Source organism: Abramis brama, assembly GCF_963993115.1.
Source record: "Abramis brama genome assembly, chromosome: 24".
NCBI lineage: Eukaryota > Metazoa > Chordata > Actinopteri > Cypriniformes > Leuciscidae > Abramis > Abramis brama.
Window position 1 is genome coordinate 29243487 of NC_139986.1, and position 25549 is coordinate 29269035.

A 25549-nucleotide genomic window follows, 5' to 3' on the forward strand; every position below is an offset into this window, starting at 1 on the left:
TTGCCACAGTAATAACAGTAAATTATGCATAATTACATGCAACTAACCCTCAACCAAATCCTAATCCTACCCTAACCCTAAAGTACATGTATTACTCAGTACTTAAATATATAATTACACAATGACACCTTAAATAAAGTGTAACCCAAACTGCACAAACATTAATAGGCAAATCAGATGATTCATGTTAAATGTAAGTTAGTAATGTTAGCATAATTACTGACCGCTTGTTCTTGTGACCATGTTTAGTAAGATAAATATCTGAAATAGTTTTGTCATGACAAACAAAGCAAAGGCCCAAACAAACCAGAAGCTCTTAAGAGCATCAAGAACCAAACACAGTTACGACGGGAGACGGCGAGAGCACAGATTGTGTGTGAGGTGTTTCCAGCCGAACCTCTGGCAGCAGTTCAAGAAACTTTCTTAACACATTTAGCAGCGAAAAGACCAAGTAACTCGTATAAACCGTGAACACAATCAGATTCCTGCAGAAACAAAGGCAGAGGCCTGAGGAAAACCACTGGAGTCTGGAGAGACAATATGATGTAATTGGTTTACTCGCCCACCAGTCGACGGGAGATGAACGTACAGTAGGGCTGAAACTTACAGAGTCCATCCAAAAACTGCAAGCCACTGTTTACCGTAATCCAGTCAAGCATCTAACCAGATTAGGTTATCGTTGGATATAGTGATGTCAAAAGAACCAGCACTTCTGTACCAAGTCAATCCTACAATAAAAACACTTTTACAACAACAGTCTGTGTACAATATCTCTAGCAAACACTCGATTGCTATGAGGAAAGAAACAGAATTACGTTTTTGAAGCTGCCAGAGTCTGTTTTGCATTATAATCCTATGGAGTAAACCGTGTTTTCAAAAAAGTCCTGAGCGCTTTTTTTTTTCAATAACATTTTTCAATAAAATACAACTTTTCTGGGGAAAAAACACCCTACTTCAAGCCTTTTTGACATCTGACCAATGACAAACGAGTAGTCAGACCTGTCGTTTCTATAGCAACAAGAAAACATGGCGAAGGTGCCGGTAGATTGACTTATTGTACTAGAGTCTATATGACATGAGCACTAAACTCACTCTACCATAATTTTCACCATAAAGAGGAATAAGATGGATTCTTGGTTGTTCAGGGAATAGTGTATCATCTACTACTATTCAATAACAAAACTATCTTATCTGTTAACGTTAGCTAACGGTAACGTTCGCTCAGCTACAGTTATCAATACCGTAACCAGCTGATAACAGCAGCTGTCAACAATTGTAACCGTATCTACTACTTAGGCGACACTATGTTGTATATACAGTATATATATATATATATATACATATACACACAACATAGTGTTGCCTAAGTAGTAGATAGTATATATATATATATATATATGTGTGTTGTTATAGCAACAAAAGACCAAACGTATGCAAATATATGCTATTTGGAACTAAAAAGTGCTCGTCAACTTTTTCTTGTCAAAATAGATGCCAGGTGTGAACACACCCTTACTGCTTCTTTTCTTTATCAATGACCGCAACCTTGAAAAATTAATTGATAAAATACTACTGACTAAGTCCAATTAGTATTAGCTGGTTACATTGGTGCCGTGACCCGGATGCCTCCCATGCCGGAGACGCTGGTTCAAATCCCACTCGGAGCGGGTCGAGTAGGGCCAGTTACATTGGTGCCGTGAGCCGGATGGGACTGAGGCTTAGAGCTAGTAAGAGATGTAAGGGTTCGTTTACACAATATGCTTAAAACTGAGAAGTTTTTCCTTTGAGTTTTTAACGTATAGACGACACCATTGTCAAAACAATCCACATTCACACGGGATACGTAAAAACGACTAATAACGCTGTATTCTGCTGCCAGGCCATTAGATGGCGACTGAACACAATAGACTGAACACGTAATACACATGTGCACGACGTCATCGTCTTCAGAGATTCGCGTTTTTGTTGTTTACACGGAGACCCTTTTCAAAAACTTGCACTTTGAGACCCGTTTTCAAAAGTTTGCGTTTTCAAGTGCCCAAAACGCTGTTGTCGTGTAAATAAATGGCCAAAACGCATAAAACCTTTTACGTTTTTAGTTGAAAACAGGTTGTGTAAACAGCCCCTAAATCTCACTCCCCTGGCCTCATGAGGCGCACTAGCGGATGACGCTAGCGGGTCGAGTATGTCTAGTTACATTTCCACTCCACACCACTCAAGGACGAGGTCATTGCAAGAAAATGAAACTCTCTAATACCTGAAAACCTGAGAATCAGCTTCATTCACTGCTAGCATAACCCTTAAAGCACAACACAAAAGAGTCCCGCTATCAGTTAAGCAATGTAGGACGGGATTTCTGCCAGCTCAGCATTAAGACAGGGAACAAAGGACAAATCCAACTCAAAATTCACCTTTCCGGTCCAATGTGAGGCTTGGCTTCTCTGCAAGATCCCAAGAGACACGAACATCCACCTTCCCGTGATAGTTCGCTCGGTTTCATTCCCAAGCGCAGCCCAACTCGCTGAGGTGGACAATCTTATGAGTGTTTTGGGAATGTTTTCACAATAACTCAACAATACGTCACGTGTTTGTGCATAAAGATTTGTGCATAAAGATAACGCTCATACAGTACTTGGCGTTCAATGCCAGGACCACAAATAAAGAACGACCTGTCGCAGATAATTTAAGATAAGGATTGGTTTTGGCCATAACATTCAAGAATCTGTTCACAGTCAGATATTTGCTTTCATTACATCCATCTGTTTTGTCTGCGAGTTTAATAGCACTCTGCGTGCTTGGCGTAAATCTGAAAAGCAGTCAAACCGCACAGTGACCCCAAAAAGTTTTTTTTTTTTTTAAGTCCCCCTGTAGTCAATAATTTTATCCCTTAAAACTCATCTTTGATCACCAAAATTACATATTAAAAAAAAAAAATCCTTTGAAAATATCTTGCCTGTAACTCGACACCCTCGCCTCATTTAGTATGCGCGGTTCTATGAATATGCAAATGAACCCCGCCTCCACTCACTCACTCAGCTCAGAGATCCACTGGTTGACGATCACACGTTGATCTGATTGGTTACAAGGTAGTTTGTGACGTCAGAAACACCAGCGATTTCAAAGCGTGTTTTTGAGACTGTCTTTGGTTCACTGCAGTTTTAAGGAGGAAATACTCAGCAATGGAGTCGACTTATGAATTTACACATGGTTTGTCTTAAAGCATATTAAAAACACCACATAGACACATAAACAACATTAAAAGCTGGATTTTCACCTCAGGGGGACTTTAAGTTTGACCAAAGACTTTAGATATACCAAGACAGTGCACTCCTATTACTATGAATGGGAGAAAATGCAACATGCAATCTGGCGAAATAAGTTAATTAAAGTCACTGCATCACTGCAGCAGAAACAACATTTACGGGACAGTTCTTTTATCGCGTCGCGTCTGGTTAGGACACGCTGTTAGGAAGGGTTGCAAATATGTCCGCCGAGTGAACAGATTTTCCTTGAAAGGGACTTTGCTTGGATCATACTTCCCAGGGCCACTGTATTGTAAAGATTGTACAACTGGTTTGGATGACAGATCGGGCCCTCATGTATCCGGACAGCTCAGAGCCAGTGAGGGACGATCATCCGACTTTAATGAAGTGGCAGGACTCGGGAGTTGGCTCTGCCGGGTGTCAGGAGGTGGTATTTAACGGCGCTGGACTCTGAAACGCTCCCTGAGTGGAAGAGACGTCGCAGATGGTTAAATGTCACGGTTGTATATGGGATGTGGAGAGTGCTGGGACGTCTCATTAGTGTTATCACCTGCCAGAGGGAGAGGCCTTCAGCAAACGGGAGCCATTGTTCTTCCTCTCTCTCGATCTGTGCTTTAGTAAAGGGTTTGGATTGAATGCAGTTTTGGCAGCATTTACGCTGTCAAACTATTTTTGACTTTTGGCGTGTAAAAAAAAACAAAACACTGATGAGACCAGAATTGTTGTGATAGTTTTAAAAGTGACATCTGACATCCAGTGAGTTCAAGTTCTCAAAGACAAAACACAAATCAAATTATTGTTGATTTAAATAGTTTAAAGTCAGATGAAACAGCGCAGACATTCTCACCAACACTGACGCGGAAAACAGGACTAATACTGAGACACAACGACACAGTTAGAAGGTTCTTCAGTCGACAGTATTTACCATAATTTACTGTAGTAAAACTAACTGACATCGTGAGATTGTGGCAGAAATGTAGGATATTCATATCGAATTTCTTTATATTATTAAAGTCCCCCTGTGATGAAAATCAAGCGTTTAATGTTGCGTCTCAGCTGAAGGCATTATTTATCAGCTTTAATTTATCGGCCAAATTTTCTTATCGGGCTGATCACGATGATATTAAAAATGAACATATATCGGCCGATACCGATATGGTGGCCCATATATTGTGAATCCCTAATTTATTTGAAATAGAATCTTTTGTAACATAAATGCCTTTACTGTCACTTTTGATCAATTTAATGCATCATTACTGGATAAAAATATAAATGTATTTAAAATAAAATAAAAACATACTGACCCCAAACTTTAAACCGTGCCAGTGAACGCTGCATTAGCAGTCGTGCGCATGAAGACGATAGATGGTCTAAACAGGGTCAGTTTACCTTTGCCGGTTCGACCCTTTATGTAAACGCACCACTAGCCATACGCTGAGCAGACAGACTCCTGTGCGCTCCACATCTGAAGGTGACTCTGTTCATCTCAGTGCAGCGAGAGAGAGAGAGAGAGAGAGAGAGAGAGAGGGGGAGAGAGAGAGAGAGAGAGAGAGAGAGAGAGAGAGAGAGAGAGAGAGAGAGAGAGAGAGAGAGAGAGAGAGGTGGTAAACGAGTGAAGGGTGAGTGACTGATGCCCCATGATGCATTTCAGCTCGGCTAATCCATGCGCCAACTGCCCCTGAGGTGAAAATCAAGCGTTTAATGTTGTTTCTATGTGGTGTTTTTAATACGCTTTAAGACAAACCATGTGTAAATTCATAAGTCGACTCCATTGCTGAGTATTTTTTCCTTTCCCAGAAAAGTTGTCTCAAAAACACGCTTTGAAATCGCTGGTGTTTCTGACGTCACAAACCATCTTGTAACCAATCAGATCAACGTGTGATCGTCAACCAGTGGATCTCTGAGCTGAGTGAGTGAGTGGAGGCGGGGCTCATTTGCATATTCATAGAACCGCGCATACTAAATGAGGCGAGGGTGTCGAGTTACATTCAAGATATTTTAAGGCATGAAGACATTTTTTCAAGGAAAAAACGTTTAAATATGTAATTTCGGGTGATCAAAAATGAGTTTTAAGGGATAAAATTATTGACTACAGGGGGAGTTTGACATACACATGAAATGTATTATACAAGTTAAGGAACATAATAACAGTACTTTTTGTTATTAAGCAATAGCAGATTTTGTGCATTTGTATTATACATATAAATGTCTTCAGGTTATATTAATTTTTATTAATAAACTAATTTATAAATTATAACAAATGCCATAAACCATGTACTTACTTTTTACCATGGAAGTGAGGTGCAATGCGTGGTTTTACCTGTGGTAAACATGATACAAATATGATACAAACTGTTTTTGTCTGCATCTCAAACTCAAGCGACTATCAACTGTGCATTTCTAAGAGACAAAACAGGTCATATTAATTTGTGAAATGTTCACCTGTTCAAGTGTTTGTCATGTTCTGATGATAAAACCACAATTGTATTGGTCAAAAAAGCATTGTTCATTCTTAGTTCATGTTAACTAAGGTAGTTAACTAATGATAACTAATAAACCTTATTGTAAAGTGGGTTACACTTTATTTTAAGGTGTCATTGTTACAGTGTAATTATATATTTAAGTACTGAGTAATACATGTACTTACTATAGGGTTAGGGTAGGATTAGGGTTTGGTTGAGGGTTAATTACATGTAATTATGCATAATTTATTGTTATTACTGTGGCAAGTACATGTAACATGTGTAACAAGGACACTGTGAAATAAAGCGTTACCGCCACAATTCACTGGTCTGGTTTCACAGGAGCAAAATCTCCCTTTAAACTTGAAATAAATAAATAATAATAATTTGACTATTAATATATTTTGCCATTATCGCTCAGCCCTACATGGACAGAGCTGAACTGTGTGCTACAGATCAGGAGGTCAAAGGTCACGGTGTTCAAACATTAGTCGGCCTCAGGGACGGACACGAAACAGAAGGAATCCTCATGTGTTGTGTAAGAAGCCAATAATGAGACCGCTCGTGGACCTCTGTGTTCAGTCTTCACTGATTTCCCTCTGCAGATCAAAGAAGAAAAGGTGAGCTGAGAGTCTTTGATCGCAACCCACGTCCCAAACCTTTTCCTAAACCTAATAAACTCTCTCCTTCACCAGAACAATGCATGATCACTGCAAAAAATGCATTGCTTACTTAGTATTTTTGTCTTGTTTCCAGTCCAAATATCTAAAAAATCATAAACAATATTATTTTTCTTTCCCCATTGGCAGATCATTTTGCTTGTTTTAAGCAAAAACTCACTTCATTTTGATTAATTCCCCCGGAAAACAAGACATAATATCTTATGGCATTTTACTCATCTAGTAAATGCATCTTGATTTAAGATTTTTTAGATATTTGGACTGGAAACAAGACAAAAATACTGAGCAAAAAAAGCATTTCTGTGGGAAAACGTCTGCACAGGCAAACACCACCAAAGTCAGTCTAAACCAAACCCATACAAATACTTAGATTTACAGTACATGTGTGTGACCCTGGACCACAAAACCAGTCACATGGCTCAATTTTCTGAAATTGAGATGTATACATCATAAGCTTTAACAAGCTTTCCATTGATGTATGGTTTGTTAGGATAGGACAATATTTGGCCGAGATACAACTATTGAAAATCTGGAATCTGAGGGTGCAAACAAATCGAAACATTGAGAAAATCTCCTTTAAAGTTGTGCATTTATGTTGGCGATTGTGCTGCATTCACTCACACAAATACATTTTTTTATATTTACAGTAAGAAATTTACAAAATATCTTCATGGAACATGATCTTTACTTAATATCCTAATGATTTTTGGCATAAAAGACAAATCTATAATTTTGACCCGTACAATGTATTGTTGCCACAGATAAACCCATGCGACATGTGACTGGTTTTGTGATCCAGGGTCACATATAGTTTGTGCCCAGTTTCACATTGGCATCGATGATGATTTCCAACAGCTTGCACACAGAAATACGTAATTGTGATGAGAACGAGGCTTTGAAAGGCTAAGACCAGAACGAGAGAGCACTAATGAGGCCTAACAGTGGAGGGCTGTGTGTGTGTGTGTGTGTGTGTGTGTGTGTGTGTGTGTGTGTGAATACAGTGCAATCACACGCTCAGCGCCTCAGCCCATTAAAGGGTCTTGTGCGTCGTCTGTGGCATGGAGATTGTTGCCATGACGGCGCTCATTTACAGTGCCATGGCGACGTGACAAAAGCGGAGGTCTGGAGAGGGAAAGCTGGGATGTTTGTTCATGATGGGATAGACAAGATGTCATATCATATCATACACACACATGACCTTCCCTCACACATCATGCATGACTGTATATCAGACGTTTATATTTGATGTAAACACTTGTAAATTATTTTATGATAACAGATAATACATAAAAACACAACTATACTAAATACATCTAATAATAAAAACTACAAATCAATTTAAAAAAATCAATTTAGTATTGTGATAAACAGCTACAATTAACAAAAATGATGACAACACTGCAAAAAATGCTTTTCTTACTTAGTATTTTTGTCTTGTTTCAAATCCAAATATCTAAAAATTCTTAAATCATGAAGCATTTACTAGATGAGGAAAATGGCATAAATTATATCTTGTTTTCTGAAATAAAAATGAAGTGAGTTTCTGCTTAAAACAAGCAAAATGATCTGCAAAAGGGGTCCGAAAAATAATCTTGTTTTCCATTTGAATTCATTATTTAGATATTTTTATTTAGATTATTTTAAATATATATATTTTTTAGATTATTTTTCTTACCCCAATGGCAGATGATATTGCTTGTTTTAAGCAGAAACTCACTTAATTTTTTATTTATTTTTATTTCAGAAAACAAGATTTAATTTGTTATATATTTAGATATTTGTACTGAAAAAAGAAAAGAAAAAAACACTAAGAAAAGCATCCTTTGCGGTGAAGAAATTCTGTTTTGAGCAGTTAATGTGCATGAACTGTCTGAACGAACTGATTCACTGAAACTAATCAGAATATATAATGTATTATATAATGAGACTAAAAACTATATAATGAGAAACAGACGACCCATTATCGTGGCATGATCCATTAGCAGTAAAATATGATCCATACACATTTAAATAAATTCTAGGCGAATAACCTCAGAAATATCTGTGGCTGTTTCAATGTGAAGTATAATGACAGGACACATCTCTGTCTGTCAGTGCCGGCACTGAGATCTGTGGTCTCGGCGAGAGGACGAGAGGAACGACACACGGATGCGTTAGATGAAAACAGACAGTGTGTGACCGAGAGTAGCTGAGGAGAAACAGACGTGTTAATGTGTTTGTCAGGCAGATTTACAGGCCAGAATATGAGGAAACCCACAGAGTGTTTGAGCATGTGCGATGATTATATGGCTGAATGCACACACACGTTCTCATATGGACACTTGACGCTAGTGTAACACACACACACACACACACACACACTCATCTGCTTCTCAGACGCCTCTCCTGATTACAGACGGCGATAAACTCACATTTTTCAGAAGAGATCAACAATGTCTCAGATTTGACACGATACCAAAGTCCGCAATCAAAAGTGAGAGATCTCTGTATGAAGTTTTAGTCTGTTTTTGTTTTCCCTGAAGAAGTGTGAGAGAAATGAGGAGACAAGTGAGATAAACAGGAGAAATCTGAAATCTGAATCATAAAGTTGATGATGAAACATGTCTGAGATCCATCAAGTCTATCAAACAATACAAAAGCAACAAAATGCTCTAGCAGCCAAAAGTTTGGACACATTTGCATATTCCTTACTTTTCCACATTTTAGAATATAAAATAATTTAATACAAATATTTCATTTTATGTAAATAAATTATTAATTATTATTATTAAAGCTTATATTTAATACAATCATAAAAAATATACATTTAAAATAAATCATTTTACATGTGACCATTAACCAAATTGCAAATGTGTTGATAAATGATTGAAACACGGGAGACTTCGAGAACATGTCTGAGCTGGAAGTGTATGGAGGGACAGTGGAGTGTGTCATGAGCCTCATAAACTCGGGCCGACGGGTGAAGGATTAATGTGGACAGAAGCGTAGATAAGAAGGATAAACGCCGCATTCTTCCGTCGGCTCATCCTTGAGGAAGGGAACAGGACTCACACTCGTCAACACCTGCGCGCTAAACATGAGATAAACACAACCCTGAGAAGAAGTGTGGGAAAGAGATGATAGAAACATCACGAGTTATGTTTCCTGAAGACCCTGATCCTTTAAAGGCCTCATGACATGAGAAACCAAATTGATCGTTCGCAAAGCCCCGCCCCCTTTAGTTACTGTTGCTAAGTCCGACAAGCCACGCCTCTCTCACACACACCCTGTCCTCACGCAGTGAAACACACATCGCGGAGCAGAGAGGACACTGACAACACACTGAGACAGGACAGACCTGCTTACGTTGATATGAAACAAAGTCTCACCTTTCAAATTTTTTAAGTAATTTAAACAATAAATACGGTTTTGTGTCTCTTTAATGTGTCGTCGCTCAGTTAAAGCGGCTCGTGAACCGATCATCTCTTCCTTCGAGTTCATTATAGCATCAAATAAACATGAATGAACATCAGAAGGAATGTTGTTTTAACCGCGGAAAGACGTCAGTACACTCACTCGTTAATCTACTAATTCTCCCGACTGCTGTGATTGGTCAAATTATGATTGGTCAGATCGCCTGTCAATCAAACTCCCTGCGAAAGGTCAATTTGCCTTAAACTTTTGAAATTGCCACATCCTGCAAGTTTCAAAGCTTAAAACATAGTATTAATTTAATAATTCAAAGACATTTGCATATGCCCGCCTCCAGAGCAAGACATCGGCCAATAGCCATTAAGTTTCGTAAATGAGGCAGAGAATAATGGAGAGTTCCCAGAGAAACTTTAATTGCCTGTAATGATTCTGACAGAAGCTGCATCACAACCGTAAGTGAATGATTTCATAATGTTTTGTCTGTAAATTATGGTTTTATATGTATAATGTTTTCAAAACACTTACTCACGTGCCATAGCTGTTTCCTATGCAGTGACATTAGCCAATCATAACACACACACACACACACACACACACACATATATATATATATATATATAATTTATTTAAAACAATAAAATATATCTAATATGAATATTTATAATATTATTATATTATTTGCAACATCAGCCAAAGAAAGTCTCTGCAGAGCAAATGATTACCTTTGACAAAAGATTATGAAGACAAACAGGGTCAATTTTGACTGTGCAGTGTCGATATTTATCAAATAAATCAATACTTTTATTAATCAAGGATGAATTAAACTGATCAAAAGTTACAGCAAAGACATTTATAATGTTACAAAAGATTCTATGTCAAATAAATGCTGTTCTTTTGAACTTTCTATTCATCACAGAATCCTGAAACAAAATTGCACGTTTTCAACATTGATAATAATGATGAAATTTTTTTTGCATAAAATGTAATTTTTTTTTTACATTTTAAAAAATATTAAAATAGAAAACAGTTCATTTAAATTGTCATAATATTTAACAATATTATTTATTTTTGTGTTTTTTAATCAAATAAATGCAGTCTTGGTGAGCAGAAGACACTTTTTTTAAAAATATAAAAACTCTTTAGACTGATCTTTGACTGGTAGTGTATAAATGTTTGCAAAAACAAATATAAAAAGCCTGAAATGTGAGTGTATTCTCAGCCGGTGTGATGGAGGCCAAGGACGCGCTGGAGAACGGCAGTGAGTGTCTGTGTGGATTAGTCACTTCTTTGACCGTGCGGGACTGAAACGGGTCGCACTGCCCTCTTCTTACATTTCCACAACATTTGGCCTCGACAGGACCCTAAGCATCTGTTTACCGGTCAGTGTGACGCCTCCATCTGCTGCGCCGCTCATTCACAGTCTGTTATTAGAGTTACGAGTGAGACGAGCATTTCATTCACTCACACATACACACAAACACATGCTCTATTTTTCCCTAATGTCTTTTTCTGGATTCCATTTTAATCGTTACATTAAAGTCCCCCTGTGGTGAATCCAGCTTTTAATGTTGTTTATGTGTCTATGTGGTGTTTTTAATATGCTTTAAGACAAACCATGTGTAAATTCATAAGTCGACTCCATTGCTGAGTATTTCCTCCTTAAAACTGCAGTGAACCAAAGACAGTCTCAAAAACACGCTTTGAAATCGCTGGTGTTTCTGACGTCACAAACTACCTTGTAACCAATCAGATCAACGTGTGATCGTCAACCAGTGGATCTCTGAGCTGAGTGAGTGAGTGGAGGCGGGGCTCATTTGCATATTCATAGAACCACGCATACTAAATGAGGCAAGGGTGTCGAGTTACATTCAAGATATTTAAGACTTTTCAAGGAAAAAACATTGAAATATGTCATTTTGGTGATCAAAGATGAGTTTTAAGGGATAAAATAAGTGTGACTTTTTAAGGGTGACTTTACTTATAGTAATTTAGTAGTCTAATTAACTGAAATCAACAACAATTTTTTATAAGGGTAATAAATTAGAGGCCTATGAAACTTGCCATATTCCGTGACATTCCACATCATGCAGTAAATTCTATTTTTATTACTGGATTCTGTAATTCTGTTTGTGTTTTCTGCATCGCTTAAATGATGAGGCCCTTCAAGCACTGCAGGACTCGCTGTAATCATTACTGTCAGAGGTTTGATCATGCTTGTCTTAGTAAACACCACTAAATAAAGGGAAACACAATGCAGTAAAACCACAATGCAGTAAAAAATGACCTGCATTTTAATACTCCGACGCTGATTTAAAGACACTTTCACCCACGCAAAACACTACATTAATCCAGACGAGGGTTGACAGATGTGTGTGTTCATCACACTCGCACACAGGGACGAGAGCACATGAGGACAGGAGTCGGGCCCTGAGAGGCGTTAAAAGCCCGAAGAGCTGGTTAATCATCATATGCGATACATGATGACTAGAAGGCTGATAAATGCACCTTCGAGAGGAAACGGAGAGCTCTTAGCCAATCAGAAACACATCTGAGGAAAGTTGGCATCGTGACTCATGCCACTCGAGGACACCTGTCAAGAACGGCCGAAAGTTCTCCAGCGCAACCCACGCGCTTTAATGCATGTCTCTATGATGCAAGAGCGTTTGGCTCTTTTTGTTGAGTATGCGCACAAACAAGGAGGAACAATCTATGTGAATATGAAGTACAGTTCGGCCTCCTTTTTATTTTAAAATCCCCCTGTAGTCAATCATTTTATCCTTTAAAACTCATCTTTGATCACCAAAATTACATATTTAAAAAAAAATTTTCTTCATGTCTTAAAATATCTTGAATGTAACTCGACACCCTCACCTCATTTAGTATGCGTGGTTCTATGAATATGCAAATGAGCCCCGCCTCCACTCACTCACTCACTCACTCACTCAGAGATCCACTGGTTGACGATCACACGTTGATCTGATTGGTTACAAGGTAGTTTGTGACGTCAGAAACACCAGCGATTTCAAAGCGTGTTTTTTAACCGATATTTAAGGTTAGAAGTTCTTCAGTAACAGGTCTAATGATAAAAATGGTGTATTTTTTGTTACATATTATTGCTAATAAAAAAAAAAGAAAAGTACATACAAATGTTTTCATTTAGAACTGAAAAATAAATAGAGTAAAAAAACAGAAAAAAACTGAAACTAAAATAGTTCAGTTCGGCATCCTTTTTTTTAAGAATAAACTATTTGAAATCTAAATTAACTTGACACTAAAAAATTAAACTGAAACTAGTCAGAGTGAAACTAACAATATCTTATATTAAAAATGTAATTCATAAAAATATTCATTTATTATATATATGTGTGTGTGTGTGTGTGTGTATGCTATCAAAGTGATTAATCAAATTGATTAATCACTACTTGTAAAATGGCGCCGCGGATGGCTGCTTCGGTTTTGAGCTCCTCAGTACTTTTACTGTTTTTGTTTGTTTGTCCTGTTTTATGTAACCTTTTCCCCGTCAGTTTAACTAGGAACGAACTCCTAGACATCAGGAACAACACACCAAACGATATTTTGCCGACTTTTGAGCATTCCGACATTTTATTAGACATCCTAGTTGGCGGAGCTGCGATCCTGTACAAGCGCTTCAAAAGACGCAAACGAGGGAAACGCGCGGGCGCGCTCGTGAAGTTTCGACAGCGCGGATTCAGGACTCCGCTGCCGAGCATTCACTTGGCAAATCTCCGTTCTCTAGCAAATAAAACAGACGAACTACTACTTCTCACCCGCACAAACAAGGACTTTTCAAACTCGGCTGCTCTTTGCTTCACAGAAACATGGCTGAACGGTTCCATACCGGACAGTGCGCTAAATCTAACGGGCTTCCAGCTGTTCAGAGCGGATCGCGTCGCCGAGTTAACTGGGAAAACGAGAGGCGGTGGATTATGTTTTTATATCAACGAAGGCTGGTGTTCAGATGTGACAGTGTTGACGAAGATGTGCTGCCCTAATTTGGAAGCTCTCTTCATTAATTGTAAGCCTTTTTATTCGCCGCGGGAGTTTTCCTCATTTATTCTGGCGAGTGTGTACATCCCCCCTGACGCGTGTGTGAGCGCGGCATTGCAACAGCTGGCTGATCAGATCACACAAACAGAGCAAAGTTACCCGGACTCTTTCACTATCATTCTCGGCGATTTTAATAAAGCTAATCTCACCCGTGAACTGCCTAAATTCAGACAGCACATCACCTGCCCCACCAGGGACACTAACATACTGGACCATTGCTACACTGCTTTAAAGGACGCATACCACTCTGTCCCCAGAGCAGCTTTGGGACTCTCTGATCATTGTTTGGTTCATCTTCTCCCAGCCTACAAGCAGAAACTTAAATCTGCTAAGGCAGTTGTAAGAACTGTAAAGAGATGGACCAGCGAAACAGAGCAGGTCTTACAAGGTTGTTTTGACTGCACTGATTGGAGTGTTTTTGAGGCTGCAGCCACTGATCTGGATGAGCTCACTGACACTGTGACATCTTACATCAGCTTCTGTGAGGACATGTGTGTCCCCACTAGGACTTTTTTAACATATAACAACGATAAGCCATGGTTCACTGCAAAACTAAAACATCTTCGTCAGGCCAAAGAGGATGCCTACAGGAGTGGGGACAGAGCCTTGTACAAACAGGCCAAATACACACTGACAAAGGAGATCAAAGAAGCTAAGAGGAGCTTCTCTGAAAAGCTGAAAAGCCAGTTTTCAGCTAACGACCCTGCATCAGTGTGGAAAGGCCTGAAAGCCATCACCAGCTACAAAACACCATCCCCCAACACTGTTGAGAATCAACGACTGGCCGACGATCTCAATGTATTTTACAGTAGATTTGAAAAGCCTACTCTCACACCCCACACCCGCTCTGACCGTCTCTACACACAACCATCAACACCCCCCTCCCTCCCCCATACTGCTTCTCAGCCTGCACCTCAGATCAGTGAGGAGGATGTATGCAGAGTCTTCAGGAAACAGAAGATAAGGAAAGCCAAAGGCCCAGACGGTGTCTCACCAGCCTGTCTCAAAGCCTGCGCTGTCCAGCTGTCATCCATCTTCACACTGATTTTCAACAGATCACTGGAGCTGTGTGAAGTCCCCTCCTGCTTCAAACACTCCACCATCATCCCGGTACCCAAGAAACCTAAAATCTCTGGACTTAACGATTACAGACCTGTTGCTTTGACATCTGTGGTCATGAAGTCATTTGAGAGACTGGTGCTGGCCTACCTGAAGGACCTCACTGGACCCTTGCTGGACCCCCTGCAGTTTGCTTATCGAGCAAACAGGTCTGTGGATGATGCAGTCAACATGGGACTGCACTACATCCTCCAACATCTGGACAAACCAGGGACTTATGCAAGGATCCTGTTTGTGGACTTCAGCTCCGCTTTCAACACCATCGTCCCGGATACCCTCCTGAATAAACTAACCCAGCTCTCTGTGCCCTCCTCCATCTGTCAGTGGATCATCAGCTTCCTGACAGGCCGGCAGCAGCTAGTGAGGCTGGGAAAAGTCACATCTCGGACCCTTACCATCAGCACTGGTGCCCCCCAAGGGTGCGTTCTCTCCCCACTGCTTTTCTCCCTCTACACAAATGACTGTACCTCCAAAGACTCCTCCGTCAAGCTCCTGAAGTTTGCAGACGACACCACAGTCATTGGCCTCATCCAGGACGGTGACGAGTCTGCTTACAGACAAGAGGTTGAACAGCTGGCTGTCTGGTGCAGTCATAACAACCTGGAGCTGAACACGCTCAAAACTGTGGAGATGATAGTGGACTTTAGGAGAAACCCCCCTGCACTCCCCCCTCTCACCATCATGGACAGCACTGTGACAGCAGTGGAGTCATTCAGGTTCCTGGGCACTACCATCTCTCAGGACCTGAAGTGGGACAATCACATTGACTCCATTGTCAAAAAGGCCCAACAGAGGTTGTACTTCCTTCGTCAACTGAAAAAGTTCAACCTACCACAAGCGCAGATGACTCAGTTTTACTCAGCTGTTATTGAGTCGGTTCTGTGCACTTCTATAACTGTCTGGTTTGGGTCAGCCAGCAAATCAGATATAAGAAGACTACAACGGACTGTTAGGACAGCTGAAAGGATCATTGGTGTACACCTCCCCAACCTTCAGGACTTGTACAATGCCAGAGTGAAGAAACGGGCAGGGAACATCATCACAGACCCCTCCCACCCCGGCCAAAACCTGTTTGCACTTCTGCCGTCAGGCAGACGTTACAGATCTCTGCGCACTAGAACATCTAGGCACAAAAACAGTTTTTTCCCCCATGCTATCTCCAGCTTAAACAGCTAAAACAGCAATTAACACCTGCTGTATAATTCATTCAGTACTTGAGAGAGAAGCAAGAGGTTTTTTTGTGTAAATACATATACAAATTTTATTTATAGAGCTGTACACACAATGCACAAATCTGTACATAACTGTTTCAGATGTATACTATAACTATTATTATTGTTTATTCTATTTATTTATGTTCTCATTTAAATGCCTGTTCTAATGTCATATATGTATGTATGTACCAAGAGCTCCTGTAAAAACCACAAAAAATTCCTTGTGTGTTTGTGCACACTTGGCGAATAAAGCTCATTCTGATTCTGATTCTGATTCTGATTAATTAAATCCAACATGAAAGTTTGTGTTTATGTAATATATGTGTGTATATATGTTTATGTGTATATGTTAATGTGTAAATGTATATATACAGTGAGGAAAATAAGTATTTGAACACCCTGCTATTTTGCAAGTTCTCCCACTTGGAAATCATGGAGGGGTCTGAAATTGTCATCATAGGTGCATGTCCACTGTGAGAGACATAATCTAAAAAAAAAAAAATCCAGAAATCACAATGTATGATTTTTTATCTATTTATTTGTATGATACAGCTGCAAATAAGTATTTGAACACCTGTCTATCAGCTAGAATTCTGACCCTCAAAGACCTGTTAGTCTGCCTTTAAAATGTCCACCTCCACTCCATTTATTATCCTAAATTAGATGCACCTGTTTGAGGTCGTTAGCTGCATAAAGACACCTGTCCACCCCGTACAATCAGTAAGAATCCAACTACTAACATGGCCAATACCAAAGAGCTGTCCAAAGACACTAGAGACAAAATTGTACACCTCCACAAGGCTGGAAAGGGCTACGGGGAAATTGCCAAGCAGCTTGGTGAAAAAAGGTCCACTGTTGGAGCAATCATTAGAAAATGGAAGAAGCTAAACATGACTGTCAATCTCCCTCGGACTGGGGCTCCATGCAAGATCTCACCTCGTGGGGTCTCAATGATCCTAAGAAAGGTGAGAAATCAGCCCAGAACTACACGGGAGGAGCTGGTCAATGACCTGAAAAGAGCTGGGACCACCGTTTCCAAGGTTACTGTTGGTAATACACTAAGACGTCATGGTTTGAAATCATGCATGGCACGGAAGGTTCCCCTGCTTAAACCAGCACATGTCAAGGCCCGTTTTAAGTTTGCCAATGACCATTTGGATGATCCAGAGGAGTCATGGGAGAAAGTCATGTGGTCAGATGAGACCAAAATAGAACTTTTTGGTCATAATTCCACTAACCGTGTTTGGAGGAAGAAGAATGATGAGAACCATCCCAAGAACACCATCCCTACTGTGAAGCATGGGGATGGTAGCATCATGCTTTGGGGGTGTTTTTCTGCACATGGGACAGGGCGACTGCACTGTATTAAGGAGAGGATGACCGGGGCCATGTACAGCGAGATTTTGGGGAACAACCTCCTTCCCTCAGTTAGAGCATTGAAGATGGGTCGAGGCTGGGTCTTCCAACATGACAATGACCCGAAGCACACAGCCAGGATAACCAAGGAGTGGCTCTGTAAGAAGCATATCAAGGTTCTGGCGTGGCCTAGCCAGTCTCCAGACCTAAACCCAATAGAGAATCTTTGGAGGGAGCTCAAACTCCGTGTTTCTCAGCGACAGCCCAGAAACCTGACTGATCTAGAGAAGATCTGTGTGGAGGAGTGGGCCAAAATCCCTCCTGCAGTGTGTGCAAACCTGGTGAAAAACTACAGGAAACGTTTGACCTCTGTAATTGCAAACAAAGGCTACTGTACCAAATATTAACATTGATTCTCTCAGGTGTTCAAATACTTATTTGCAGCTGTATCATACAAATAAATAGTTAAAAAAAAATCATACATTGTGATTTCTGGATTTTTTTTTTTAGATTATGTCTCTCACAGTGGACATGCACCTACGATGACAATTTCAGACCCCTCCATGATTTCTAAGTGGGAGAACTTGCAAAATAGCAGGGTGTTCAAATACTTATTTTCCTCACTGTATATATGTATCTATATGTATGTATATGGATATGCATATGTACAGTTTATGTGTGTGTGTGTGTGTGTGTGTGTTCATATATATATATATCCTGTCCCACTGGTGCTAATGCTGCAGGTGCACGCGGGTCTAAAGCAGAAGACTCGACATCTTATAATTATCCTCCTCTGGCGGCCACAACTGTCAGTCTTTACTAGAGAGAGATCTGTGGAGTCTAGAGAGATCTGTGGAGTCTAGAGAGAGATCTGTGGAGTCTAGAGAGAGGTGTGGAGTCTAGAGAGAGGTGTGGAGTCTAGAGAGAGATCTGTGGAGTCTAGAGAGAGGTGTGGAGTCTAGAGAGAGATCTGTGGAGTCTAGAGAGAGATCTGTGGAGTCTAGAGAGAGATCTGTGGAGTCTAGAGAGAGGTGTGGAGTCTAGAGAGAGATCTGTGGAGTCTAGAGAGAGATCTGTGGAGTCTAGAGAGAGGTGTGGAGTCTAGAGAGAGGTGTGGAGTCTAGAGAGAGGTGTGGAAACACAAGAGCTTTTAATAACCCCGGGTAACGCTCCTGACAGGCGTACGGGTGTGAGAACGACAACATCTGGAGATCAGGGAGAGAACACACGAGAAGGGAGATATTGGTCTGTAACACATTCCTATTTTTATCACGGCATGGGAGTGTGTTGTGCATAAACCGAAGACATAAATCAACAACATAATATGAACTCTAGATCTGCTGAGGAGAGCAAGACACACTCGACTGTAAATCCAGCAGATTCAGCTCCAGCGACGCCTGTCAGGACATCACACACCACATCACACACCACAACACACACCACATCACACACCACATCACACACCACAACACACACCACAACACACACCACAACACACACCACATCACACACCACATCACACACCACATCACACACCACATCACACACCACAACACACACCACATCACACACCACATCACACACCACAACACACACCACAACACACACCACATCACACACCACACCACAACACACACCACAACACACACCACAACACACACCACAACACACACCACACCACAACACACACCACAACACACACCACAACACACACCACATCACACACCACAACACACACCACAACACACACATCACACACCACATCACACACCACAACACACACCACATCACACACCACAACACACACCACAACACACACCACAACACACACCACACCACACACCACAACACACACCACAACACACACCACATCACACACACCACAACACACACCACAACACACACCACATCACACACCACAACACACACCACAACACACACCACATCACACACCACAACACACACCACATCACACACCACAACACACACCACAACACACACCACAACACACACCACAACACACACCACACCACACACCACAACACACACCACAACACACACCACATCACACACACCACAACACACACCACAACACACACCACATCACACACCACAACACACACCACAACACACACCACATCACACACCACAACACACACCACATCACACACCACAACACACACCACAACACACACCACATCACACACCACATCACACACCACAACACACACCACATCACACACCACAACACACACCACAACACACACCACATCACACACCACAACACACACCACATCACACACCACAACACACACCACATCACACACATCACACACCACACCACAACACACACCACAACACACACCACAACACACACCACATCACACACCACATCACACACCACAACACACACATCACACATCACAACACACACATCACACACCACATCACACACCACAACACACACCACAACACACACCACATCACACACCACAACACACACCACAACACACACCACAACACACACCACATCACACACCACATCACATCACATCACACACCACATCACACACCACAACACACACCACACCACAACACACACCACAACACACACCACATCACACACCACAACACACACCACATCACACACCACAACACACACCACAACACACACCACAACACACACCACATCACACACCACAACAAACACCACATCACATCACACACCACAACACACACCACATCACACACCACAACACACACCACAACACACACCACATCACACACCACAACACACACCACAACACACACCACAACACACACCACAACACACACCACATCACATCACACACCACAACACACACCACACCACAACACACACCACAACACACACCACAACACACACCACATCACACACCACAACACACACCACAACACACACATCACAACACACACATCACACACCACAACACACACCACATCACACACCACAACACACACCACATCACACACCACAACACACACCACAACACACACCACAACACACACCACATCACACACCACAACACACACCACAACACACACCACAACACACACCACATCACACACCACAACACACACCACAACACACACCACAACACACACCACATCACACACCACAACACACACCACAACACACACCACATCACACACCACAACACACACCACAACACACACCACAACACACACCACAACACACACCACATCACACACCACAACACACACCACAACACACACCACAACACACACCACAACACACACAAAACCTGTGCTGAAAAAGTGCATTGATGTGTGTGTTAGCATGAGCGGAGATGTGTGTGTTAGCATGAGCGGAGATGTGTGTGTTAGCATGAGCGGAGATGTGTGTGTTAGCATGAGCGGAGATGTGTGTGTTAGCATGAGCGTCTGACAGCGCTGAAGACTTTAATTGCTTGAAAGGGCAAATGAAAGATTAATGTTGTTATTGATATCATTCATCTTTACCAGATAAACACACACACACACACACACACACACACACACACACACACACACATCAGTCTCTGTACGTCTGTTATTGACTGTTTGCACTCGTGGTTGGATGGCCGCCACTGAACGTACAAGCATAATTAATAAGAGCCAGTTACAGCACATCCATAACACAAAGCCGGCGCGCATCCGTCACTTCTCGTTTATCTGACAGGATATCTGGGAAAACTCGTCTCAATGAAGCAAAACCACATCAAACTACTGTACACACTACTCCACACACACCACACCCTTTATAAACTTTACACATTAATGATGTGAGTCCAGATCATTTAGTCCTAATTTGTTGTTCTCTGTGATAATGGAAAAAGGGGGAATCAAGTCCATGATTATGATGATAATTATATCAAATATCACATTTACCCGCTATTAGATCCAGTGTAACTGATCTTCCCTGCCGGTGTAATGAAATCAGAGAATGTCAGGCTGTTTAATGGCAGCAGATCTCATGCAAACGGTGTCGTGTTCAGACTGGATCGCCACTGATCACAGCGACTGCAGTCCAGAGACGGACATCACACGCATTAAAGCACTTCAGAGGACAATATACAAGCTCAGGTATTACAGTTTTTCTCGATTGTTTACACACATTTTCTGGTACTTGAGACACAATGAGCACAACATGTAACTCATTCACCAACCCCCTGAACCAATCCTGCTAAACTACAAGCACAATTCCTGCTTTACACTCAGATTGCAGTTCTAAAACACACTTTTTTCAAAACACTACACACAATTCTCTGCTTTTGGCACAATTTTCAAGCAGAAAATCTCTTGTTTTCACAAGGAACACACTGCCATCCAGATATGCACACTGACTCATCACATGGGCAAACACCCGTCACACAGTTTTACAATTAGCAATCAGAGCTTTAGCATAAAAGGGCAACAGGTGAGCTCTTCAACAGGTGAGCTCTTCAACAGGTCAGCTCTTCAACAGGTGAGCTCTTCAACAGGTCAGCTCTTCAACAGGTGAGCTCTTCAACAGGTCAGCTCTTCAACAGGTGAGCTCTTCAACAGGTCAGCTCTTCAACAGGTGAGCTCTTCAACAGGTGAGCTCTTCAACAGGTCAGCTCTTCAACAGGTGAGCTCTTCAACAGGTCAGCTCTTCAACAGGTGAGCTCTTCAACAGGTGAGCTCTTCAACAGGTGAGCTCTTCAACAGGTGAGCTCTTCAACAGGTCAGCTCTTCAACAGGTCAGCTCTTCAACAGGTGAGCTCTTCAACAGGTGAGCTCTTCAACAGGTGAGCTCTTCAACAGGTCAGCTCTTCAACAGGTGAGCTCTTCAACAGGTGAGCTCTTCAACAGGTGAGCTCTTCAACAGGTCAGCTCTTCAACAGGTGAGCTCTTCAACAGGTGAGCTCTTCAACAGGTGAGCTCTTCAACAGGTGAGCTCTTCAACAGGTCAGCTCTTCAACAGGTGAGCTCTTCAACAGGTGAGCTCTTCAACAGGTGAGCTCTTCAACAGGTCAGCTCTTCAACAGCACACTTATGTATGTACTGTCTGTAGAAAGTGTAACACTGAACAAAAAAAAGGCCTAAGTCATGTTTTACATTCATCATAGTGTTTTACATTGAGCACATCAGTGTTCGACTGGTTCTTATAAATCAGGGAACTACACTGCGACCAAAATGGTTGCATATGCGACCTTTTGAAATGCCATTGCGACCCTAATTTTTAATGGGTCGCAAATGTATCACTGATTATTTTTGTACCTATGTTTTAGGCAATATGCTATGATTTACTATGAGCATTCATTAAAACAGAAATGTGTATTTTAAGAATACGTTTTATAACGTGCTCTGAGCATTCAACACATCAAGTTGGCTTCAGCCCCGCGACCGTTACTAAACGTACCAGTGTATCAGTGCTGCGCGAGCTCTCTCTCTCACACACAAACACGGACGCGCGCACAAAGAGAGAGAAGATAATTGTAAAATGAAAATTGACGGGCTATAGTTTAAATGTTGTTCTTGCTTGTTTTTTTTCTGTCAAAATGTCAGAAAGCATTTTGTATTATCCATCCGTGTTTTTAAAATTCGTTAAATGACGGACGTAGGCTACTGTTAACACAGCCCTCGTTATATGTCGGATTCGTCTAACTTATACTTGATATTATTTTTAGAATAAGTGATTCGTTATGCTATTATTGGACTCCTGTCTATTCATTATCAACTGTTTTCTATAAATATGTTTGTATTGGCTAACATTTATGCATGACATTTATTCAGCTAATGCGTGTCCTGTTTAAAATGTGCAATGTTCAAACGCAAAGACATGTCACAAATAGAAGCCCTTTTCCCGGTATCATATTTGGATATTGGAATAATAAATTAAGTAGCCTATCTTAGTTGTACACAATGTTCCTGTTTTTTGTTTTTGTTTTGTTTTTTACTGTTTTCTAGGGGTTTCTTAATTTTAGACAAGTTGACCAGCACACATTAAATGCAATGCAATGCAATATAATGCATGTGTGTCCTATGTGTGACATATTTTGCACACAGGTAAAGGTGCCCAATATCAATTATTTCTAAAGTAAAAAAAAAAAAGAAAAAAAAGTGTTTTGGAAATTATCTCTTTAATTGATTATCAGTAAATTTGTTTTCTATACAGAGATATCGATATCGGTATCGGCCATAACAGCAATATTAATATCGTTTATTATCGGTATCGGCCACAATTTTCACATCGGTGCATCACTACTTAAGAGTTCAGGAGTCTGCCCATCTGTGCCAACCATAGCATGTTGAAATCCTTTTAGCACTTTATTGTGTACTGTATTTTCTATTGCAGTAAATCTATCCCAACCAATGTTAAAGAAAACAAAAACAACAAGGCATGTGGTTTAAAAGATGGCAAGTAAAATAAAAAGCACATCTGTATGCAATATAGTTTCATTATTGTTCATTATTATCCAGAGCGGCTTACTATAAATAATTTGTGCGACCAAATCATGTTTTGCGCCAGTAACTGAAAAAGTTAGTAGCGCAAGTGCCACCAGTGGAAAAGGTTAGTGTAGTTCCCTGTAAATGTCTATTCATATGATGGTTTGTGTGTGTCATCTGAAAACAAAATACCATTTTGAGAAGAAATAACATTGTTTTGAATGTAAAGTTTCATTTTGCAGGAGAATTGAGTGGTTTTGCCCATTGTGTGTGTTTTTTTGGATTTGTGTGTAGAGTTCTGAGAATATGAGGCATGCTTTCAGAAAATGTGTGTAAACAATCGAGAAAAACTGTAATGGACATCTGTGACCCTGGACCTCACAGCCAGTCACATGGGTCATTTTTTTTAAATTGAGATTTATGCATCATCTGAAAGCTGAACAAATAAGCTTTCAATTGATGTGTGGTTTGTTAGGATAGGACAATATTTGGCCGAGACACAACTAACTTTAAAGTTGTGCATTTATGTTGGCGATTGTGCTGCATTCACTCACACAAATAAATGCTTTATATATTTACGGTAGAAAATGTACTAAATATCTTCATGGAACATGATCTTTACTTAATATCCTAATGATTTTTGGCATAAAATTGATAATTTTGACCCATACAATGTATTGTTGGTTATTGCCCCAGATAAACCCGTGCGACTCGAGACTGGTTTCGTGATCCAGGGTCTCATAAACACAAGTGCTGTAAAGTGTAGAACCAGCCAGGGCATTGTTAGGGTGTTGCTATGTAAGACCACATGATGTCACGACTAATGTAGGGATGCACGATATATATCGGTATCGGCCGATATATGTTCATTTATAATGTTCTCGTTATCGGGCCGAAAAGAAAATTTGGCTGATATATTAAAGCCGATAAATAATGGATTATTTCCTTCAGCTGAGACACTTCAGATGTTCAACATGGTTTTAAATTGCTTGAAATATGACTGGAATCACTTAAAAAAAGGAAAATACAGTTCAGTGCAACAAGTCTGTCATATTGGTGTTTTGGATTGCATAAAATAATAAAAGAAACGAACAAATACATGGAGAAAGAAGTGTTAGACAGCAGAAGAGGGGATTGGGATGATTTTTAATGAAACTTGGGAGGCGGATGGCCGTTACTCTTTCACGTATCTTAGCATGTGGTGTGTGCATGTGTGTGTGTGCGTGTCTATGTGTGCATTTGTGTGTGTGCGTGTATGAAACAAAGTGTCCTAAATGAAAAACTGTGCAACCCAATGTCACAAAAAAGACTTGTATATATGTATTATTATTGCATTTTTTTTTTACTTTAAAGTGTTAGTTTCTTTCGTTCATGATTTTTTCGAAATAAAAATCAGTAAATTTATTCTTGTTTTTTTTATTTTTGTCTATTTACAAACTCACCACACACAATAATGGTCAATAACTGTAATTTGTTGAAAGCTAATCTTTTTCTGAGAAAGATGACACCTTGCACTTGAAGAT

The 25549-nt window shown here is 40.5% G+C and overlaps 1 protein-coding gene across 2 annotated transcripts in view; it reads right to left on the reverse strand.

Moving 5' to 3' along the window:
* Window positions 1-25549, reverse strand: part of kcnh2b (potassium voltage-gated channel, subfamily H (eag-related), member 2b) — a 194459-nt gene that overhangs the window by 115982 nt on the left and 52928 nt on the right. The window lies entirely within an intron of this gene.